This window comes from Chiloscyllium plagiosum, unplaced genomic scaffold (genome assembly GCF_037043375.1).
Source record: "Chiloscyllium plagiosum isolate Xiang-an unplaced genomic scaffold, Cpla_swu_hap1 HiC_scaffold_7, whole genome shotgun sequence".
NCBI lineage: Eukaryota > Metazoa > Chordata > Chondrichthyes > Orectolobiformes > Hemiscylliidae > Chiloscyllium > Chiloscyllium plagiosum.
This window is the reverse complement of record NW_028270145.1, coordinates 38,094,630-38,112,790: the sequence shown is the minus strand read 5'-3', so window position 1 is coordinate 38,112,790 and position 18,161 is coordinate 38,094,630. Positions and strand designations below refer to the sequence as shown.

The window sequence follows — 18,161 nt, the reverse complement described above, 5'->3', positions numbered from 1 at the left end:
AGTCTGATGGGACAAGGCTGATGGTGGCATGGCTGCCTCACAGCGCTGTGGACTCCCTCCCCAGGTTCAATTACACCCTCTGGCAACTGTCTGTGTGGAGTTCTACTGTGTCTGCAGGGGTTTCCTCCGTGTGCTCCTGTGTCATCCTATAGTCCAAAGATGTGCAGGTTGGGTGGATTGACCAAGCTAAATTGCCCGTAGTGTCCAGGGATGTTTAGGTTAGTTGGATTAGTCATGGGAAATGCAGGGTTGGGGGGGGTGGGTCTGGGTGGGATGTAGTCTTGATGGGCTGAATGGCTGTTTCCAAGTTGTGGGGATTTTTTGGGAGGGGCTCAGTGGTGAAGAACATACTGGGATAGGCTCTTGCTGACAAGGGTGCGCGTAAAAATGGGAACAGACTTCTTCAGGACATCAATCAAGCTCACCAGTGTAACATTTGAACCTCTTTAAAAGTCAGTGCTTGCAGGTCGCCATAGAGGTTTGTATAACAGGAAGTGATGTGCCTGGGAACTGTGGATTAAAATACACAGAACAGCACTCAAAAAGCTACCATAACAAGAATGAAGGCTGAAGGTTTTAATTTCCTTCCTCCCACCTTCCTAATGCCACCCAACATCCTGTAATCTCAGGGACCCAGAACACTAGATAGACTAATAAGTTTGGACACTCGCTTGAATTTTACCTCCCTTTGACCCCATGCCTATAGACAATGGAGCTATCTTTATCTGGGAAGCTACAGTTGTCCTTGTATTCCGTCAAACTGCTTTGGGGATTGGGTGAGGTTGGGGAAAATTCCAGATTCACGATATGCTTGATGTGTTCAAGAGTTTTCTGCGTTACAACATCAATCACCTTTCATATAATACTTCCGTACCACAATGGGATGTTGTGAAAGGCGCTATATAAATATAAAGCCTTATTTGTCTTTCTTCTGAACAGCCAGGTTTGGGTGTTTAACATCACCTCGCCCTTAACCTGGAGGTAGTTGTTTCCCTCTTACTTTCCCCACACATCTCCTTTAACCTTTTAAGCAATAGCACATTACACTCATGGCAATATGCAAATATTATAAAGCATGCTCTGGTTTTTAATCGGAGTGTTCTAAAACGAAATTGGAAAAAGAGCCACGATGGCATAAGAGACAATCCAAATCTTGGTGCAGAAGGCGACAATGACTTGAAGCAGCAGTTTGTCAGTCTGACAACAGGCCAGCCTTCAAGGGAGTGTGAACAGGGTAAACATCCAATCATATTAAAGCATTCCCACAGACTGCAGACTAGCCTTAATAATGTGAATTCCTTCACTCCTAATTTAAAACTTCACAAATCACAATAAATTATGAAGGGACTTAGGGTCTAATGTAATGTTTACAGATTTTTAGAAAAGTAATGAAGCAATTTGACATGACAGAAATATGAAATTGGCTGAAAAGCAAATTAGTGTTGGGAATCTGAGATAAAACAGGAAGTGCTGGAGAAACTCAACAAGTCTGGCAGCATCTGTGGGGAGGAAGAAATATGATTATCATTTCTGGTCCAGTGACCCTCAGAATTGTCATATTCCACTTGAGACACGCTTGCTTCCCACAGCACACTTGTACCCAGATCTGCTGTGTTTCTCCAACTCTTTCCACCTGTAATATATATTATACAGACATTGCTTAGTTTGGGCCAGTGTGGTACTTATTATGATTACAAAACAATTGGGATGTTTAAGAACCTGATTACATCTAATTCTGCAAGGTATGGTTTCAGAATGCGTTCAGCATGCTTGTCTTTATGAAACCTTTTGAGTATAGGAGTTGGGACGATATGTTGAGATTGTACGCTACATTGGTGAGGCCGCTTCTGGACTACTGTGTCCAGTTCTGGTCACCCTGTTATAGGAAGGATATTATCAAGCTGGAGAGGGTTCAGAAAAGATTTACCAGAAATGGAAGGTTTGAGTTATAGGGAGAGGCTGGAGAGGCTAGAGATGTACAGCATGGAAACAGACCCTTTGGTCTAACCCGTCCGTGCTGACTACATCCCAACCCAATCTAGTCCCACCTGCCAGCACCGGGCCCATATCCCGCCAAACCCTTCCTATTCATACACCCATCCAAATTCCTCTTAAATGTTGCAATTGTACCAGCCTCCACCACTTCCTCTAGCAGCTCATTCCATACCCGTACCACCCTCTGTGTGAAAACGTTGCCCCTTAGGTCTCTTTTATATCTCTCCCCTCTCACCCGAAACCTATGCCCTCTAGCTCTGGACTCCCTGACCCCAAGGAAAAGACTTTGCCTATTTACCCTATCCATGCCCCTCATAATTTTGTAAACCTCTATAAGGTCATCCCTCAGCCTCCGACGCTCCAGGGAAAACAGCCCCAGCCTGTTCAGCCTCTCCCTATAGCTCAAATCCTCCAACCCTGACAACATCCATGTAAATCTTTTCTGAAGCCTTTCACGTTTCACAACATCTTTCCGATAGGAAGGAGACCAGAATTGCACGCAAAATATTGCAACAGTGGCCTAACCAATGTCCTGTACAGCCGCAACATGACCTCCCAACTCCTGTACTCAATACTCTGACCAATAAAGGAAAGCATACCAAACGCCTTCTTCACTATCCTATCTACCTGCGACTCCACTTTCAAGGAGCTGTGAACCTGCACTCCAAAGTCTCTTTGTTCAGCAACATTCGTCTGGACCTTACCATTAGGTGTATAAGTCCTGCTAAGATTTGCTTTCCCAAAATGCAGCACCTCGCATTTATCTGAATTAAACTCCGTCTGCCACTTCTCAGCCCATTGGCCCATCTGGTCCAGATCCTGTTGTAATCTGAGGTAACCCTCTTCGCTGTCCACCACACCTCCAATTTTGGTGTCATCTGCAAACTTACTAACTGTATCTCTTATACTCGCATCCAAATCATTTATGTAAATGACATAGGTTGGGACATTTTTCACTGGAGCGTAGGAGGTTGAAGCATGCCCATATAGAGGTATTTAAAATCATGAGGGGTATACATAAGGTGAATGGCAAGGGTCTTTTCCTGAGGATGGGGGATTTCAAGACTAGGGGACATATTCTTAAGGTGAGAGGAGAAAGTTTTAAAAAGACCAAGAGGGGCAACGTTTTTACATAAAGGGTGGTTCATGTGTGGAATGAACTCGCAGAGGAAGTGGTGGATGTAGGTACAGCTATAACATCTAAAAGACACTTGCATAAGTACAAGAATAAGAGAGGTTTGGAGGGGGCGCAGGCTGGTGGGACTAGTTTAGTTTGGGAGTATGGTTGGGATAGACTGGTTGGACTGAAGGATCTATCTCAGTGCTATATGACTCTGTATGATTTTTCTGAAGGATTTTCATAACTGGACAAAGTATAAATGCTCACTCCTTTGGGGCTTCCTCAATGATTTTGGTGTTGGGGAGGGAGTGTGTGCCCCCAGGAGTGCATGTGAAATGGACATCCCCATTTCTGTGGAATGAGCAGGGGGTAGAGTTTGACCAGTTCTTCGTGTCGCCCATATAGTTGTCTGATACACAGCTCCACATCTCTCATGAGGGACCAGTGCTGAGCTAAGTGGAATCTGGATCTCACTGGGTTTCCAACTCCCGGTGGTAGGTTGGTGGAAGCTCTCTGATCTACCCCAGCAAGCCCCTACTATTGGTTACAAGTCTGTCCACTTGCAAAATGTGTAGCTTCTTTCATCATCTGATTGGAAGAGAGTTGACCTTCATTCAGGCTGCTGGCTAAATCCCCCTCCCCTCCTCCATCTCCTATATCTTTATGCTGAAACTTGGCTGAAAGGAATTGGAAATACAACACACCAGAATATCCCTTGTTTGTATTTTTCTCCTGGTTGAGCTCGCTGCAGTGGCCCACAGATTAATATTTAATTCTTGAAGACTGCAGGATAATCCTGAAGGGTTGGCAGTCTGAGGCTGAAGTAGGAAAGTTCAATGAACTTGAAATGGAAACTTGAAAAACACAAACACATGCATACACATGGATGCATGCACAGACACCCACACGCACAGATACCCACACGCACAGACACCCACACGCACAGACATCCGCATGTACAGACACCCACATCCACACGTTCTTGATGGACAGAGACATGCACACACATGCGCACATGCAGGCACACGTGTGCTCGATGGACACACGCACAGGCACACACATCCACATGCTCTCGATGGATGGAGACGTACACACGCGCACACACACACAGGAACACACGCGCTCTTGATGGACACACATACACACACACTTTGTCACCTGCTCTTCACCTTGCTGTGGGAAGTCTGCAATGAGACATTAACATCAGAGGATGGTGGGAGACTGCTCCAGGCTCAGAGCCCTCAATGGCGTTTCAGTGTGTTTTGTTCTTGTAAATAGATACGAGTTGCCCTCGTGATGTCATTGGTGTCTGTGATGTGGTTGGCACAGACCCAGCTGGAAAACTCGGCTTTGTTTCGATGCAGGATTGAGTTTCCCTTCCTTGTGGCTGAATGAAACCACAGCATAGTTTTATTACTGTCTCACACACTATCGCACACTCTCCCATTCTCACACTCATTCTGTCACTCACTCAATTTCTCACTCGGTCACACGCTCTCTCTTTTTCCCTCTTGTGCACTTTCTCTCTCAAACGCATTCTCCCTCTCAATTTGTCTCTCATGTGCACTCTCCTCTCTGTCACTCACTTGTTCTATAATGCAGGTGTAGGTACACACCCAGATATTTCTGAAGCCTTTCGTTTTCTGAAATGTTTGTTTTGAGTTTGTTTAGTTTTAGCTTTGGCTGACAGAAGTCAGGGTCTGAAGGGTGTTCACTTTCGTTGGGGGCAGTTGCCCAGTGCACCACCCTCTAGCTGCTGCCTACCAGTCAGCAAGGACAATGGGGGAGGGCCACTAAGTCATGGCCAATTTTATTTACACTGAGTAAATAAAACCTGAATAACAGAATACTGTAATGTGGGCACACACCATCATCTGCACGGGGTGTGGTATGAACTTTAACCATTTTATGTGCTTTTGGAGTACTGCTTGATAGGAAGCAGGGTGTGAGAGATTTTATAAGTATGGATTCTTCACTTCTGTTACAGGTGTCTGAGAGTGTGTTTAACGTGTGAGTGTGTATGTGTGTGAGAGCCCTTCTCTCATCAAGCAACTTTGTCACTTCCTCAAAAAATTCTTTTAAGTTGCTAGGACATGACCTTCCCTGCTCAAAACCAAGTTGCCTATCACTGATAAGCCCATTTTCTTCCAAATGGAAATAGATCTATTCCACAGTATTTTCTCCAGAAACTTCTCTCTCACTGACGTCAGGCTCACCGGTCTATAATTACCTGGATTATCCCTGGTACCCTTCTTAAACAAGGGTCAACATTAGCAATTCTCCAGTTCTCCAGGACTTCACCTGTGTTCAAGGATGCTGCAAAGATATCTGTTAAGGCCCCAGCTATTTCCTCTCTCGCTTCACTCAGTAACCTGAGGACCTGCAGACTTGTCCACCTTAATGCCTTTTAGAATACTCAACACTTCCTCCCTCCTTATGCCGACTTGACCTAGAGCAATCAAACATCTATCCCTAACCTCAACATCTGCCATGTCCCACTCCTCGGTGAATACTGATGCAAAATACTCACTAAGAATCTCACCCACTTTCTCTGACCATGCATAACTTCCCTTCTTTGCCCTTGAGTGGGCCAGTCCTTTTCCCTAGTTACCCTCTTTTTCCTTATATATGAATAAAAGGCTTTGGCATTTTCCTTAACCATGTTTGCTAAAGATATTTCGTGATGCCTTTTAGCCCTCTTAATTCCTCATTTCAGATTGGTCCTACTTTCCTGATATTCTTCCAAAGTTTTGTCTGTCTTCAGTCACCTAGACCTTACGCATGCTTCTCTTTTCCTCTTAGCTAGTCTCACAATTTCACCTGTCATCCACGGTTCCCTAATCTTGCTATTTCTATCCCTCATTTTCACAGGAACATATCTCTCCTGAACTCTAATCAACCTCTCTATAAACGCCTCCCACATATCAAATGTGGATTTACCTTCAAACAGCTGCTCCCAATCCACATTCCCCAGCTCCTGCTGAATTTTGCTACAGTTGGCCTTCCCCCAGTTTAGCACTCTTTCTTTAGGACCACTCTCGTCTTTGTCTATGAGTATTCTAAAACTTACGGAATTGTGATCACTATTTCCAAAGTAATCCCTTACTGAAACTTCAACCACCTGGCTGGGCTCATTCCCCAACACCAGGTCCAGTATGGCCCTTTCCCCAGTCGGACTGTTTACATACGGCTCTATAAACCCTCCTTGATGCTCCTTACAAATTCTGCTTCATCTAGATCTCTAACACTAAGTGAATCTCAGTTAATGCTGGGAAAATTAAAGTCTCCCATCACCACCACCCTGGTTGCTCCTACAGCTTCCCATAATGCCAAAGCCTTTTATTCATATATAAGGTACAAATCTGGTTACATATTTGTACCTCTATCTCATGCTCGCTGTTGGGAGGCCTGTAGTACAGCCCCAACATTGTTACCGCCCCCTTCCTATTTCTGAGCTCTGCCCATATTGCCTCACTGCTCGTGTCCTCCATAGTGCTCTCCTTCAGCACAGCTGTGATATCCTCTCTGACCAGTAATACAACTCCTCCACCTCTTTTACTTCTCCGTTAATCCTGCCTGAAACATGTATATCCTGGGATATAGAATTGCCAATCTTGCCCTTTCCTCAACCACGTCTCGGTAATAGCAATAACATCATACTCCCAGGTATTAATCCAAACCCTAAGTTCATCTGCCTTATTCACTAAACTTCCCGCATTAAAACAAACGCACCTCAGACCACCTATCATCATCTACTCCCCTTAGTTCATCATCTACTCCCTGCCTACTCATCCCCTTAGTTATGCTGACTTCATTAACTGAAGCCTGTAAGGAACTAGATACTATCACCTTACTGTCCACTAACCACCTCATTTGGTTCCCATCCCCCTGCCACATTAGTTAAAACCCTCCCCAACAGTGTTAGTGAAAGCACCCCCTCAGACATTGGTTCCAGTCCGGCCCAGGTGTAGGGCGTCCAATTTGTAATAGTCCCACCTCCCCTAGAACCGATCCCAATGTCCCAAAAATCTGAACTCCCTCCTTCCTGCACCATCTCTCAAACCACGCATTCATCCTGCCTTTTCTTTCATTTCTACTCTGACTAGCATGCGGCACTGGTAGCAATCCTATCTGTGAGGTCCTACTTTTCAACCTGGCTCCTAAATCCCTAAATTCTGCTTGTAGGACCTCATCCTGTTTCTTACCTATATCATTGGTGCCAATATGCACCATGACAGCTGGCTGTTCATCCTCCCCCTTCGGAATGTCCTGCAGCCGATCTGAGACGTTCCTGACCCATACACTGGGAGGCAACACATCATTCAGGAGTCTCGTTTTCGACCACAGAACTGCCTGTCTAATCCCCTTACAATTGAATCCCCTATGACTATAGCCTTTCCACTCTTTTTTCTGCCCTTCTGAACAGTAGAGCCAGCCATGGTGCCATGAACCTGGCTACTGCTGCCTTCCCCTGGTGAGCCCATCTCCCAGAACAGTATCCAAACCTGTTTTGGAGGGAGATGACGGATTGTGTTTTTTGAAGAAGTAACAAAGAGGATTGATGAGGGCAGAGTGCTAGACATGATCAATATGGACCTCAGTAAGGCACTCAACAAGGTTCCCCATGGAAGACTGGTTAGCAAGGTTAGGTCTCATGGAACACAGGGAGAACTAGCCATTTAGATACAGAACTGGCTCAAAGGTAGAAGACAGAGGGTGGTGGTTGAGAGTTGCTTTTCAGACTGGAGGCCTGTGACCAGTGGAGTGTCACAAGGATCAGTGCTGGATCCATTATTTTTCCTCATTTATATAAATGATTTAGATGTCAACATAAGGGGTATAGTTAGTAAGATGACACCAAAATTGGAGTTGTAGTGGACAGCAAAGAATATTACCTCAGATTACAGCGGGATCTTGACCAGATGGGCCAATGGGCTGAGAAGTAGCAGGTGGAGCTTAATTTAGATAAATGTGAAGTGCTGCAGTTTGGAAAAGCAAATATTAGCAGGACTTATACACTTAATGGGAAGATCCTGGGGAGTATTGCTGAACAAAAAACCTTGGAGTACAGGTTCATAGCTCCTGTCACAGACAGACAGGATAGTGAAGAAGGTGTTTGTTATGCTTTCCTTTATCAGTCAAAGCATTGAGTACAGGGAGGTCATGTTGCGGCTGTACAGGACATTGGTTAGGCCACTGTTGGAATATTGTATGCCATTCCGGTCTCCTTCCTATCGGAAGGATGTTGTGAAACTTGAAAGGATTCAGAGAAGGATTTACAAGGATGTTGAGAGAAAGTGAGGACTGCAGATGCTGGAGATCAGAGCTGAAAATGTGTTGCTGGAACAGCGCAGCAGGTCAGGCAGCATCCAGCGAACAGGAGAATCAACGTTTCGGGCATAAGCCCTTCTTCAGGAATGAGGAAAGTGTGTCCAGCAGGCTAAGATAAAAGGGAGGGAGGAGGGACTTGGGGGAGGCGCGTTGGAAATGCGATAGGTGGAAAGAGGTCAAGGTGAGGGTGATAGGTCAGAGTGGGGTGGGGGCGGAGAGGTCAGGAAGAAGATTGCAGGTTAGGAAGGCGGTGCTGAGTTCGAGGGATTTGACTGAGACAAGGTGGGGGGAGGGGAAATGAGGAAACTGGTGAAATCCGAGTTCATCCCTTGTGGTTGGAGGGTTCCTAGGCGGAAGATGAGGCGCTCTTCCTCCAACCGTCGTTTTGTTGTGGTCTGGCGATGGAGGAGTCCAAAGACCTGCATATCCTTGGTGGAGTGGGAGGGGGAGTTGAAGTGTTGAGCCAATGGGTGGTTGAGTTGGTTGGTCCGGGTGTCCCAGAGATGTTCTCTGAAATGTTTCGCAAGTAGGCGGCCTGTCTCCCCAATATAGAGGAGGCCACATCGGGTGCAGCGGATGCAATAGATGATGTGTGTAGAGGTGCAGGTGAATTTGTGGCAGATATGGAAGTTTCCTTTGGGGCCTTGGAGGGAAGTGAGGGGGGAGGTGTGGGCGCAAGTCTTGCACCTCCTGCGGTTGCAGGGGAAGGTGCCAGGAGTGGAGGTTGGGTTGGTGGGGGGTGTGGATCTGACGAGGGAGTCACGGAGGGAGTGGTCTTTACGGAACGCTGATAGGGGAGGAGAGGGAAATATATTCTTGGTGGTGGGGTCCGTTTGGAGGTGGCGGAAATGACGGCGGATGAGACGGCTGTACATGGAGATTGGTGGGGTGGTAGGTGAGGACTAGTGGGATTCTGTCCTGGTGGCGGTTGGAAGGGTGGGGCTCAAGGGCGGAGGAGCGGGAAGTGGAAGAGATGCGGTGGAGGGCATCGTCGACCACGTCGGGGGGGGAAATTGCGGTCCTTGAAGAAGGAAGCCATCTGGGTTGTACGTTTTTGGAACTGGTCCTCCTGGGAGCAGATGCGGCGGAGACGAAGGAATTGGGAGAATGGGATGGCGTTTTTACAGGGGGCAGGATGGGAGGAGGTGTAGTCCAGGTAGCTGTGGGAGTCGGTCGGTTTGTAGTAGATGTCCGTGTTGATTCGGTCGCCTGAGATAGAAATAGAAAGGTCGAGGAATGGGAGGGAGGAATCTGAGACTGTCCAGGTGAATTTGAGGTCGGGGTGGAAGGTGTTGGTGAAGTGGATGAACTGTTCAACCTCCTCATGGGAGCACGAGGCGGCGCCGATACAGTCATTGATGTAGCGGAGGAAAAGGTGGGGGGTGGGGCCAGTGTAGTTGCGGAAGATGGATTGTTCCACATATCCTTGGAAGAGGCAGGCACAGCTGGGGCCCATGCGGGTGCCCATGGCTACTCCTTTTGTTTGGAGGAAGTGGGAGGATTGGAAAGGGAAGTTGTTCAGGGTGAGGACCAGTTCAGTCAGTCGAAGGAGGGTGTCAGTGGAAGGGTACTGGTTGGTACAGCGGGAAAGGAAGAAGCGGAGGGCTTTGAGTCCTTCGTGATGGGGGATGGAGGTGTACAGGGACTGGATGTCCATGGTGAAGATAAGGCGTTGGGGACCGGGAAAGCGAAAATCATGGAGGAGGTGGAGGGCATGGGTGGTGTCCTGAACGTAGGTGGGGACGAAGGGGGACAGGACCGTGTCGAGGTATGCAGAGATGAGTTTGATGGGGCAGGAGCAGGCTGAGACAATGGGTCGGCCGGGGCAGTCAGGTTTGTGGATTTTGGGCAGGAGGTAGAAACGGGCGGTGCGGAGTTGTGGGACTATGAGGTTGGAGGCGGTGGATGGGAGATCCCCTGAGGTGATGAGGTTATGGATGGTCTGGGAGATGATGGTTTGGTGGTGGGGGGGTGGGGTCATGGTCAAGGGGGCAGTAGGAGGAGGTATCTGCGAACTGGCGTTTAGCCTCAGCGGTGTAAAGGTCGGTGCGCCAAACTACTACCGCGCCTCCCTTGTCTGCTGGTTTGATAGTGAGGTTGGGGTTGCAACGGAGGGAGTGGAGGGCTGCGCGTTCCGAGGGTGAGAGGTTGGAGTGGGTGGGAGGGGTGGGGGAGTTCAGGTGGCGGTTAATATCGCGGCGGCGGTTGGCTATGAAGAGGTCGAGGGCAGGTAGGAGGCCAGCACGGGGTGTCCAGGTGGATGGGGTGTGTTGGAGGCGTGAGAAGGGGTCGTCAGAGGGTGGGCGAGAGTCTTGGTTGAAGAAGTAGGCGCGGAGGCGAAGGCGGCGGAAGAATTGTTAGATGTCACGCCGCATGTTGAACTCATTAATCCGAGAGCGTAGGGGAATGAAGGTGAGGCCTCTGCTGAGGACTGATCAGGATGTTGCCAGGGTTGGAGGATTTGAGCAATGGGGAGAGGTTGAACAGGCTGTGGCTGTTTTACCTGGAGCGTCGGAGACTGAGGGGTGACCTTATGGAGGTTTATAAAATGATGAGGGGCATGGACAGGATAAATAGACAAAGTCTTTTCCCTGGGGTCGGGGAATCCAGAACTAGAGGGCATAGGTTTAGGTTGAGAGGGGAAAGATATAAAAGAGACCTAAGGGGCAACCTTTTCACACAGAGGGTGGTATGTGTATGGAATGAGCTGTCAGAGGAAGTGATGGAGGTTAGTATAGTTGCAACATTTAAAAGGCATCTGGATGGGTAAATGAATACGAGGGATTTGGAGGGATATGGGCCAGGTGTTGGCAAGGTGGGACTATATTGGATTGGGATATCTGGTCAGATGGACGAGTTGGACCGAAGGGTCTGTTTCCGTGCTCTATGTCTCTACGACTCTCTGACCTGTACTGCCTTTCTGCTCTTTCTCTGCCTTTTGGTCACCCATTCCCTTTTGCATCCGTGAGATGTAGGCTTCATTGGCGTGCGCCAGTATTTGTTGCCTATCGCTAATTCCCCTGAACTGAGGGCAATTAAGAGTCAACCACATGGCTGTGCGTCTGAAGTCATCTGTAGGCCAGACTGAATAAAGATGGCAGATTTCTTCCCCTAAAGGGCATTCGTGAACCAAAAGGACTTTTACAGCCATTAGTAGTGTTTACGTGTTAGACATCAGACTGGCTTTTAATTCCAGATTTTTATTGAATTCAAATATAATCACGTGGCAGGGTGGGATTTGAATCCATCTCCCCAGAACAATAACCTGGGTTTCTAGATTGCCAGTCTAGTGACATCACGTCAAAACACCCCCACCCCCCCCCATTGAACTAGTCTGAGTGCTCTGGTTGGTAAGATTGCTATTATTGTCCTTTGTGATCTCTTCACATGGACAGCCTGCAAGCCTCTGTCTGACCCTGTTGGGAATGCCCTATCTAGATATACAATGCAGACCGGATACGGCCCAGCTGTGATGCCTTTCATAGTCGAGTAGGCGAGACTTGTACAGTAATCCCACCAAGCTCCGAGACTGGGCAGTGCTGCTTCCTGGGGAATTATGATTGCCGATTGCATAGGACAGCATAGAATTAAGTTGCACAAAAACGGATGAAGCATAAAATAACATGTTGTTAACGTATTCTGCATAACCAATGCCAGATGCACACATGAACTAGCACATCCTGGATGTTACGGTGACAGTGGATAGTTGACTGTATTTACACAGTTCAACATTCCTGCTGAATGCACCATTACAAACAATGATTTGAGTTCCAGTTTTGTACACGCAGCCAATCTAACAATCAGCTGAATTTCTGTAGTGTGTCACCCATAGTGTAGTGCCCCACCGTGCTCTTTCAGAAGTGCAATCAGATACAACTCAGCGTGAAGGTGGAGAGGGTGGTATTTGCTTAGCTCACCAAAAGCTTGGAGTTTGGTTGGAATGAGTTATCTTGCGATAATCAGAGAGGTTTAAGGAGAGTTTTGCCGAACCTTGGGCTCAGACAGCTGTCGACACTGGGAGTGAAGCGGGCAACATTAGACAAGTTCATGAGGGGTGGAACTTGAGGGGCAGAGATACTTTGTCTAAAATAGGCATTTGGCCCCTTGAGTCTATACTTCCTAAGAAGCAGTCTCTATGTTGGAGAGGACAAGGAGGTGTTAGAGATCGAGTTCAGTCCTGTTTAGACCAGCTGTGAGTGGGAACGGGATGAACAGTGGATGTGGAATCGACTGTGGAACAGGACAATGATGTCTGTCTTCCCAGTGTCTAAAGAAGCAGAGATCTTAACAAAGATTCTGTGGGCACGATTCTTTGAGAGTCTGGTAACAGGATTCTGGGTAATCCAAAATGGAGGACGTGGATGTAAGAGCTGCTCCTATCTTGAGGTATTTTCAGTGTTGGAGCTGATTTCCTCAAATTTTGGGCGCAGTAATTACTGTTTTATAAGCTGTTGCCTTGCTTGAGACCTTTGGAGGAAAAAAATTCAAAGCAACGGCACTTAAAAAAGAGGGAGAGAGACAAAGGTAGTGACAACGTGAGAGGTGAATCAAAAGAAAAAAAGGTTACATAAATAGGAAGGATTTAGAGGGATATGGGCAAAATGCTGGCCAACAGACTCGATTTATTTAGGATATCTGATCGGCATGGATGAGTTGGAATGAAGGGTCTGTTTTTATGCTGTACATCTCTGTGATTCTATAACAACTTTATCCACCTTGGGTTGAAGTCGTGGGTAAAGGTGAAAGGGTTGGGTACTTAATTTCTCACTGGAAGGCGTATTTTTAGTGAGTGACAGTGGCAGTGCCATGTTGGATAATGGGCTACTTTGCAGGATAGTGACTCCGTGGAGAACTTTCAGACTTTGGGCACAGATTCCTGCAGCTGGTTTTTCACCACAATGCCAACCCTTGCTACATTTATCAAACAGCCCTTTATGGAAGGGTGTTCCCAAAGCTGGTTTGGGGAGCGCCATTTTAGGCCCAGCTGGGAGAACTGACACCGTGGACAGATTCCCCAGCTCTTCCAGTGAACATGAAGAATGGCGTGAGGACAGGGGACTCGTTGCTGTTGAGGGGTGGGTGCCACACGTAGACTTGGTGTGGGGGAAAATGTTGTTCACTCAAGGGATGAGGCAGCATTTGTTGCTCATCCCAGAGGGCAATTAAGAGTCATAGAGATGTACAGCGTGGAAACAGAGCCGACCAGATATCCCAACCCATTCTAGTCCCACCTATCAGCACCTGGCCTATATTCCTCCAAAACCATCTCACCCAACCCATACACCCATTCAGATGCCCTCCAAATGCTGCTATTGCACCAGTCTTTGCCACCATCCCCCGTAACCCACTCCACACACGCACCACCCTCCGCATGAAAAAGCTGCCCCCCCCCCCTCCGGTCTCCCCCATATCATTCCCCTCTCACCCAAAACCCACACATTTCCCCCCCCCCACCAAGCCCTAGGGAAAAGACCCTGTCCACCCACCCCATCCATGCCCCTCACGATTCCACGAACCTCCACAAGGTTCCCCCCCACCCCCCATGCTCTAGCGAAAACAGCCCCAGCCCACCCAACTTGCCCCACAGCCCAAATTCTCCAACCCTGGCAACACCCCCAAGCTCCACAACACCGCTCCGACAGGAAGGAGGCCAGAGCTGCACGCAGTACTCCAAAAGTGGCCCAACCATGTCCAGACAGGCAAGGACAGCAAATTCCCTTATTAGTGAAGCAGATGATTCTATTTCCCCTGACAATCAACAATTAATTTCAGATTTTTTTTATTGTATTCAGATTCCGCCACCTGCCGTGGTGTTATTGGAACCCTGACCCGGGTCTCTGGATTAACAGTCCAGCGATAATACCACGAGGCCATTGCCTCGCCACACAGGGCCTCACTGTTAGGACATGTGAATTGTGGGGGTCAGTCTGTGGGGGAGGTTTTTGTTACGTTGCTCCAGGCAAAGAGTGTGCCGGAGTGTTTTAGATTTTGTCCTGATAAATCTGCTCAGAATTGGTCGGCAGGCTCGACGGGCTGAATGTCCTTTACCTGCTGGTCTTAATTTATGTTATTATATGTCTCTGGAGCAATTGGCGCTTGAACCCAGACCTCTGAGGCAAGGACACTACCATTGCAGCACAAGGGCCCTCTAGAATGAACCGCAGTATTGTCATGTTATGGTGCATACTTGGGTTTGTTGCCCATTCTGGGAGTTGGCTGGTTGCAGTTTCAGGAAGAAGATGACTTCACCTGCACATTATCCTCGTTGTCCCTGAGTTACCCCTCAGGATCCTGTGCCAGTATGAAGCAGTCAGAGTTCCCAGAATTAAAACCGGTGAGTCAGAGGGTGATTAAATTCTTACTGAGTGCTGAACATTCTGGAGCTGCTGTGTTTTATTTGTCCCTGCTGATACGGAACAAAATAAATTGACAACTCAAACTCTCCTATGTGTTTCACCCAAGCCGCTTGGCTACAGGGAACAGTGAGGCTGGCAGAAGGGTCTCGGGCATCGTGACTCTGGTATCGCAGCAGTCCTCAGAGTACACTTGAACACTCCTAGTTTTTCCTCCCTCTCCTTCCCAGTCACAGGCGGGGATTGACTGTAGTTGTGGTTTGTTTGAAGCATTCCTGACTGTAGTCCTAACCACTACAATTGCTTACCCAGTGAGGCAGACTTCCCCGATCCCCAGCCTGTTCACTGCTGTTCGTTCTTTTGTTGATTTGAAATGGTGCTTTCAGCCAGTCGGGGCCTGTCGGTCGTAATAATTTGCTAGGCAGACGCACAAATCCCGCATGTTGTTTTCTTTTACCTGGAGAGCTGCGGGTGAACATTTTGCTCATATTCAACATCTGCTTGCCATTTTCATCCTGAGGCGAAGGGGGCTTGTTTTACTGGACGACGGGCAGAGTGAGCAGAATGGAAAGTCACATGGGTCACTGTAAGAAGGCACTGGACTCCCGGTGCTGAGTCAACTGTGAAGCTTCGCAGGTAGCCTGACTGAGCCCTGATTGAGAACCAGCCTCTGTGTGCACTTCACCTTGAGGAAGCCTTCCCAGCATATTGCCAGCTCTCTCCAGAGTTCACCCAAACAAGGGGGAATCCTGAAGAAGACTCACCTCAAACTCTGTTTCTCTTTCCACAGACCTTGCTCCAGCATTTCCGATTTCCGGCTCCCACTCTCTTTTGCTTTAAGGGCAGCACGGTGGCTCAGTGGTCAGCACTGCTGCCTCACCGCACCAGGGTCCCAGGTTCAATTCCCGCCTCAGGCAACTGTCTGTGTGGAGTTTGCACATTCTCCCAGTGTCTGCGTGGGTTTCCTCCAGGTGCTCCGGTTTCCTTCCACAGTCCAAAGGTGTGCAGGTTAGGTGAATTGGCCATGCTAAATTGCACATAGTGTTATATGAAGGGGTAAATGTAGGGGAATGGTACTGGGTGGGTTGCTCTTCGGAGAGTCGATGTGGACTTGTTGGGCTGAAGGGCCTGTTTCCACACTATAAGTAAACCTATCTAAACTATAATGGGGCGGCACGGTGGCTCAGTGGTTAGCACTGCTGCCTCACAGCACTAAGGTCCCAGGTTTGATTCCAGCCTCAGGCGACTGTCTGTGTGGAGTTTGCACATTCTCCCCGTGTCTGTGTGGATTTCCTCCGGGTGCTCCGGTTTCCTCCCACAGTCCAAAAATGTGCAGGTTAGGTGAATTGGCCATGCTAAATTGCCTGTAGTGTCAGGCGAAGGGATAAATGTAGGGGAATGGGTCTGGGTGGGTTGCGCTTCGGCGGGTCGGTGTGGACTTGTTGGGCCGAAGGGCCTGTTTCCACACTGTAAGTAATCTAAAATCTAAATCTAAAGCACAGAAGGAGGTTTGGGTTGGTGACAAGTGACGCGTATCTTTCACTCTTGTCATCCGGTTTTCCTTCCAGATGATTTTTGAAAACCCGCCCAGTTTATTTCATGGATCCTGATGCTCAGCTGTAGGCCCAATCCCATCGACTGACCTGAGGCAGGAGGACTAAGGTCAGGCTGCTTCACACAAAGCATGTGGGAGAACCTTAGATGAGGCTGTTCAAAAGGCGGTCAAGGTTATCAATGGGTGAGGACAGTTTAAAAACTCAGCCATGAAGAACTGTTTGGCTGGACAGTGAGAGAGAGATTCCTCGTTCTCGGTCCTGAGTTCAAAGGTTACCTTGAAGGTTAAGGTAAAGGAACCGTATCGACATCATGTCTCTCAGTACCTCAGTGGGTTTTAGAACACTTGCCAGTGAGTCTGCAGTGTTTGATGTGTCAAGTAGGAAGTCAGTTTGTACACTGCAAGGCCTCTCAATGCGCATGACAGAGTAAACCATTTGAGGTGTTGGTCAGAGTACATGTTAACTGGGTGGTGAGGCATGTAGAAAACATCCTGCCGAGATTTAGTCTTTTTATTCATACATAATTTGTGGGCATTACTGGTTGGGTCAGCCTGTCCCTAGTTACCCTCGTGATGGTGAGTGGTGACCTGCTGTGGATAGACCCACAAGGCCCTTAGGGAGGGAATTCCAGGATTTTGCTTTGGTGCCCGTGAAAGGACAGTGATCGAGGCAGAGCGAGAGAAGATGAATGAGGAGGAGTTTCCAGCGCGATCCCTCACTTTTCTGGCCTTCTTTTCCCCTGGGAAGGCATGTGCATTCAAACAGCTAATCAGTATGTGAGGCCCAGGGAGGGCTGGGATTGGAGGGGGCACAGAATTGAGTGTGGGGACACCACATTTGACCACTCGCTGGAGGAGGGTCATGGATCAGGAGCAGGGACTCAGTAATATCAAGCAGCACTTATTAGACTTGACTCTACAAATGCCTCTAAAGAGCTGCCCCTCTGTAGGGCTCCGAGAAGCCCCTTTGGTTAGTGTTGTGATAACACACACACCCCACTGAGAAAGAGAAACTGTAACACTACTGGGGTGTTTGATGTGCAGAGGGTCAAGGGAACTTTATTTTCTATTTAAAAGAGTGGAGGCAGAGTCACTCTGTTTAACCCCATGCTGTCCTTGTCCTGGGAGTGTTGAGGACAATGTCGAGGGAGCTTTACTCTGTATCTTAGCCGGTGCTGCCCCTGTCCTGGGAGTGTTTGATATTGTGGAGGGAGCCTTACTCTTTATTTAATCTTGTGCTGTCCTCGTCCTGCGAGTGTTTGATGGGAACAGTGTTGAAGGAGCTTTACTCTGTATCTACCCCCTGCTTTCCCCATCCTGTGAGTGTTTGATGGGGGCAGTGTCGAGGGAGCTTTGGACTTAGTCTCACAGCACCAGGGACCCAGGTTCGATTCCAGCCTCGGGTGACTGTGTGGAGTTTGCACATTCTCTCTGTCTGCGTGGGTTTCCTCCGGATGCTCCAGTTTCCTCCCACAGTCCAAAGATGTGCAGGTCAGGTGAATTGGCCATGCTAAATTGCCCGTAGTGTTAGGTACATTAATCAGAGGGGAATGGGTCCGGGTGGGTTACTCTTTGGAGGGTCGGTGTCGACTGGTTGGGCCGAATGGCCTGTTTCCACGGCCGTAGGGGAATCTAATCTAGTCTAGCAAACCACACTGCGCCTCCCTGAGAGTGGTTGGTGAGGATGTTCCCCAGCAGGAGCTCTCCAACCTTTGATGAACCCTGCTGCAGTATGTGTCGAGCAGTTTGAGGTCACGTGAGAGTTGTTAAATAGGGTGATGCTGGTCGGAGAAGCAGCTCAGACAGT

At 48.3% G+C, this 18,161-nt stretch overlaps 1 protein-coding gene and 1 long non-coding RNA gene across 2 annotated transcripts in view; one reads left to right on the top strand and one right to left on the bottom strand.

The window, feature by feature from the left end:
* LOC122551888 (insulin-like growth factor 2 mRNA-binding protein 2) overlaps nt 1-18,161 on the top strand; it is a 231,625-nt gene that overhangs the window by 30,171 nt on the left and 183,293 nt on the right.
* Nucleotides 4,459-18,161, bottom strand: part of LOC148149592 (uncharacterized) — a 36,785-nt gene continuing 23,082 nt past the window's right edge. The window contains exon 3 of the long non-coding RNA XR_015757629.1: nt 4,459-4,502. This is a non-coding gene — a long non-coding RNA (uncharacterized LOC148149592). The remainder of the gene's footprint in view (nt 4,503-18,161) is intronic.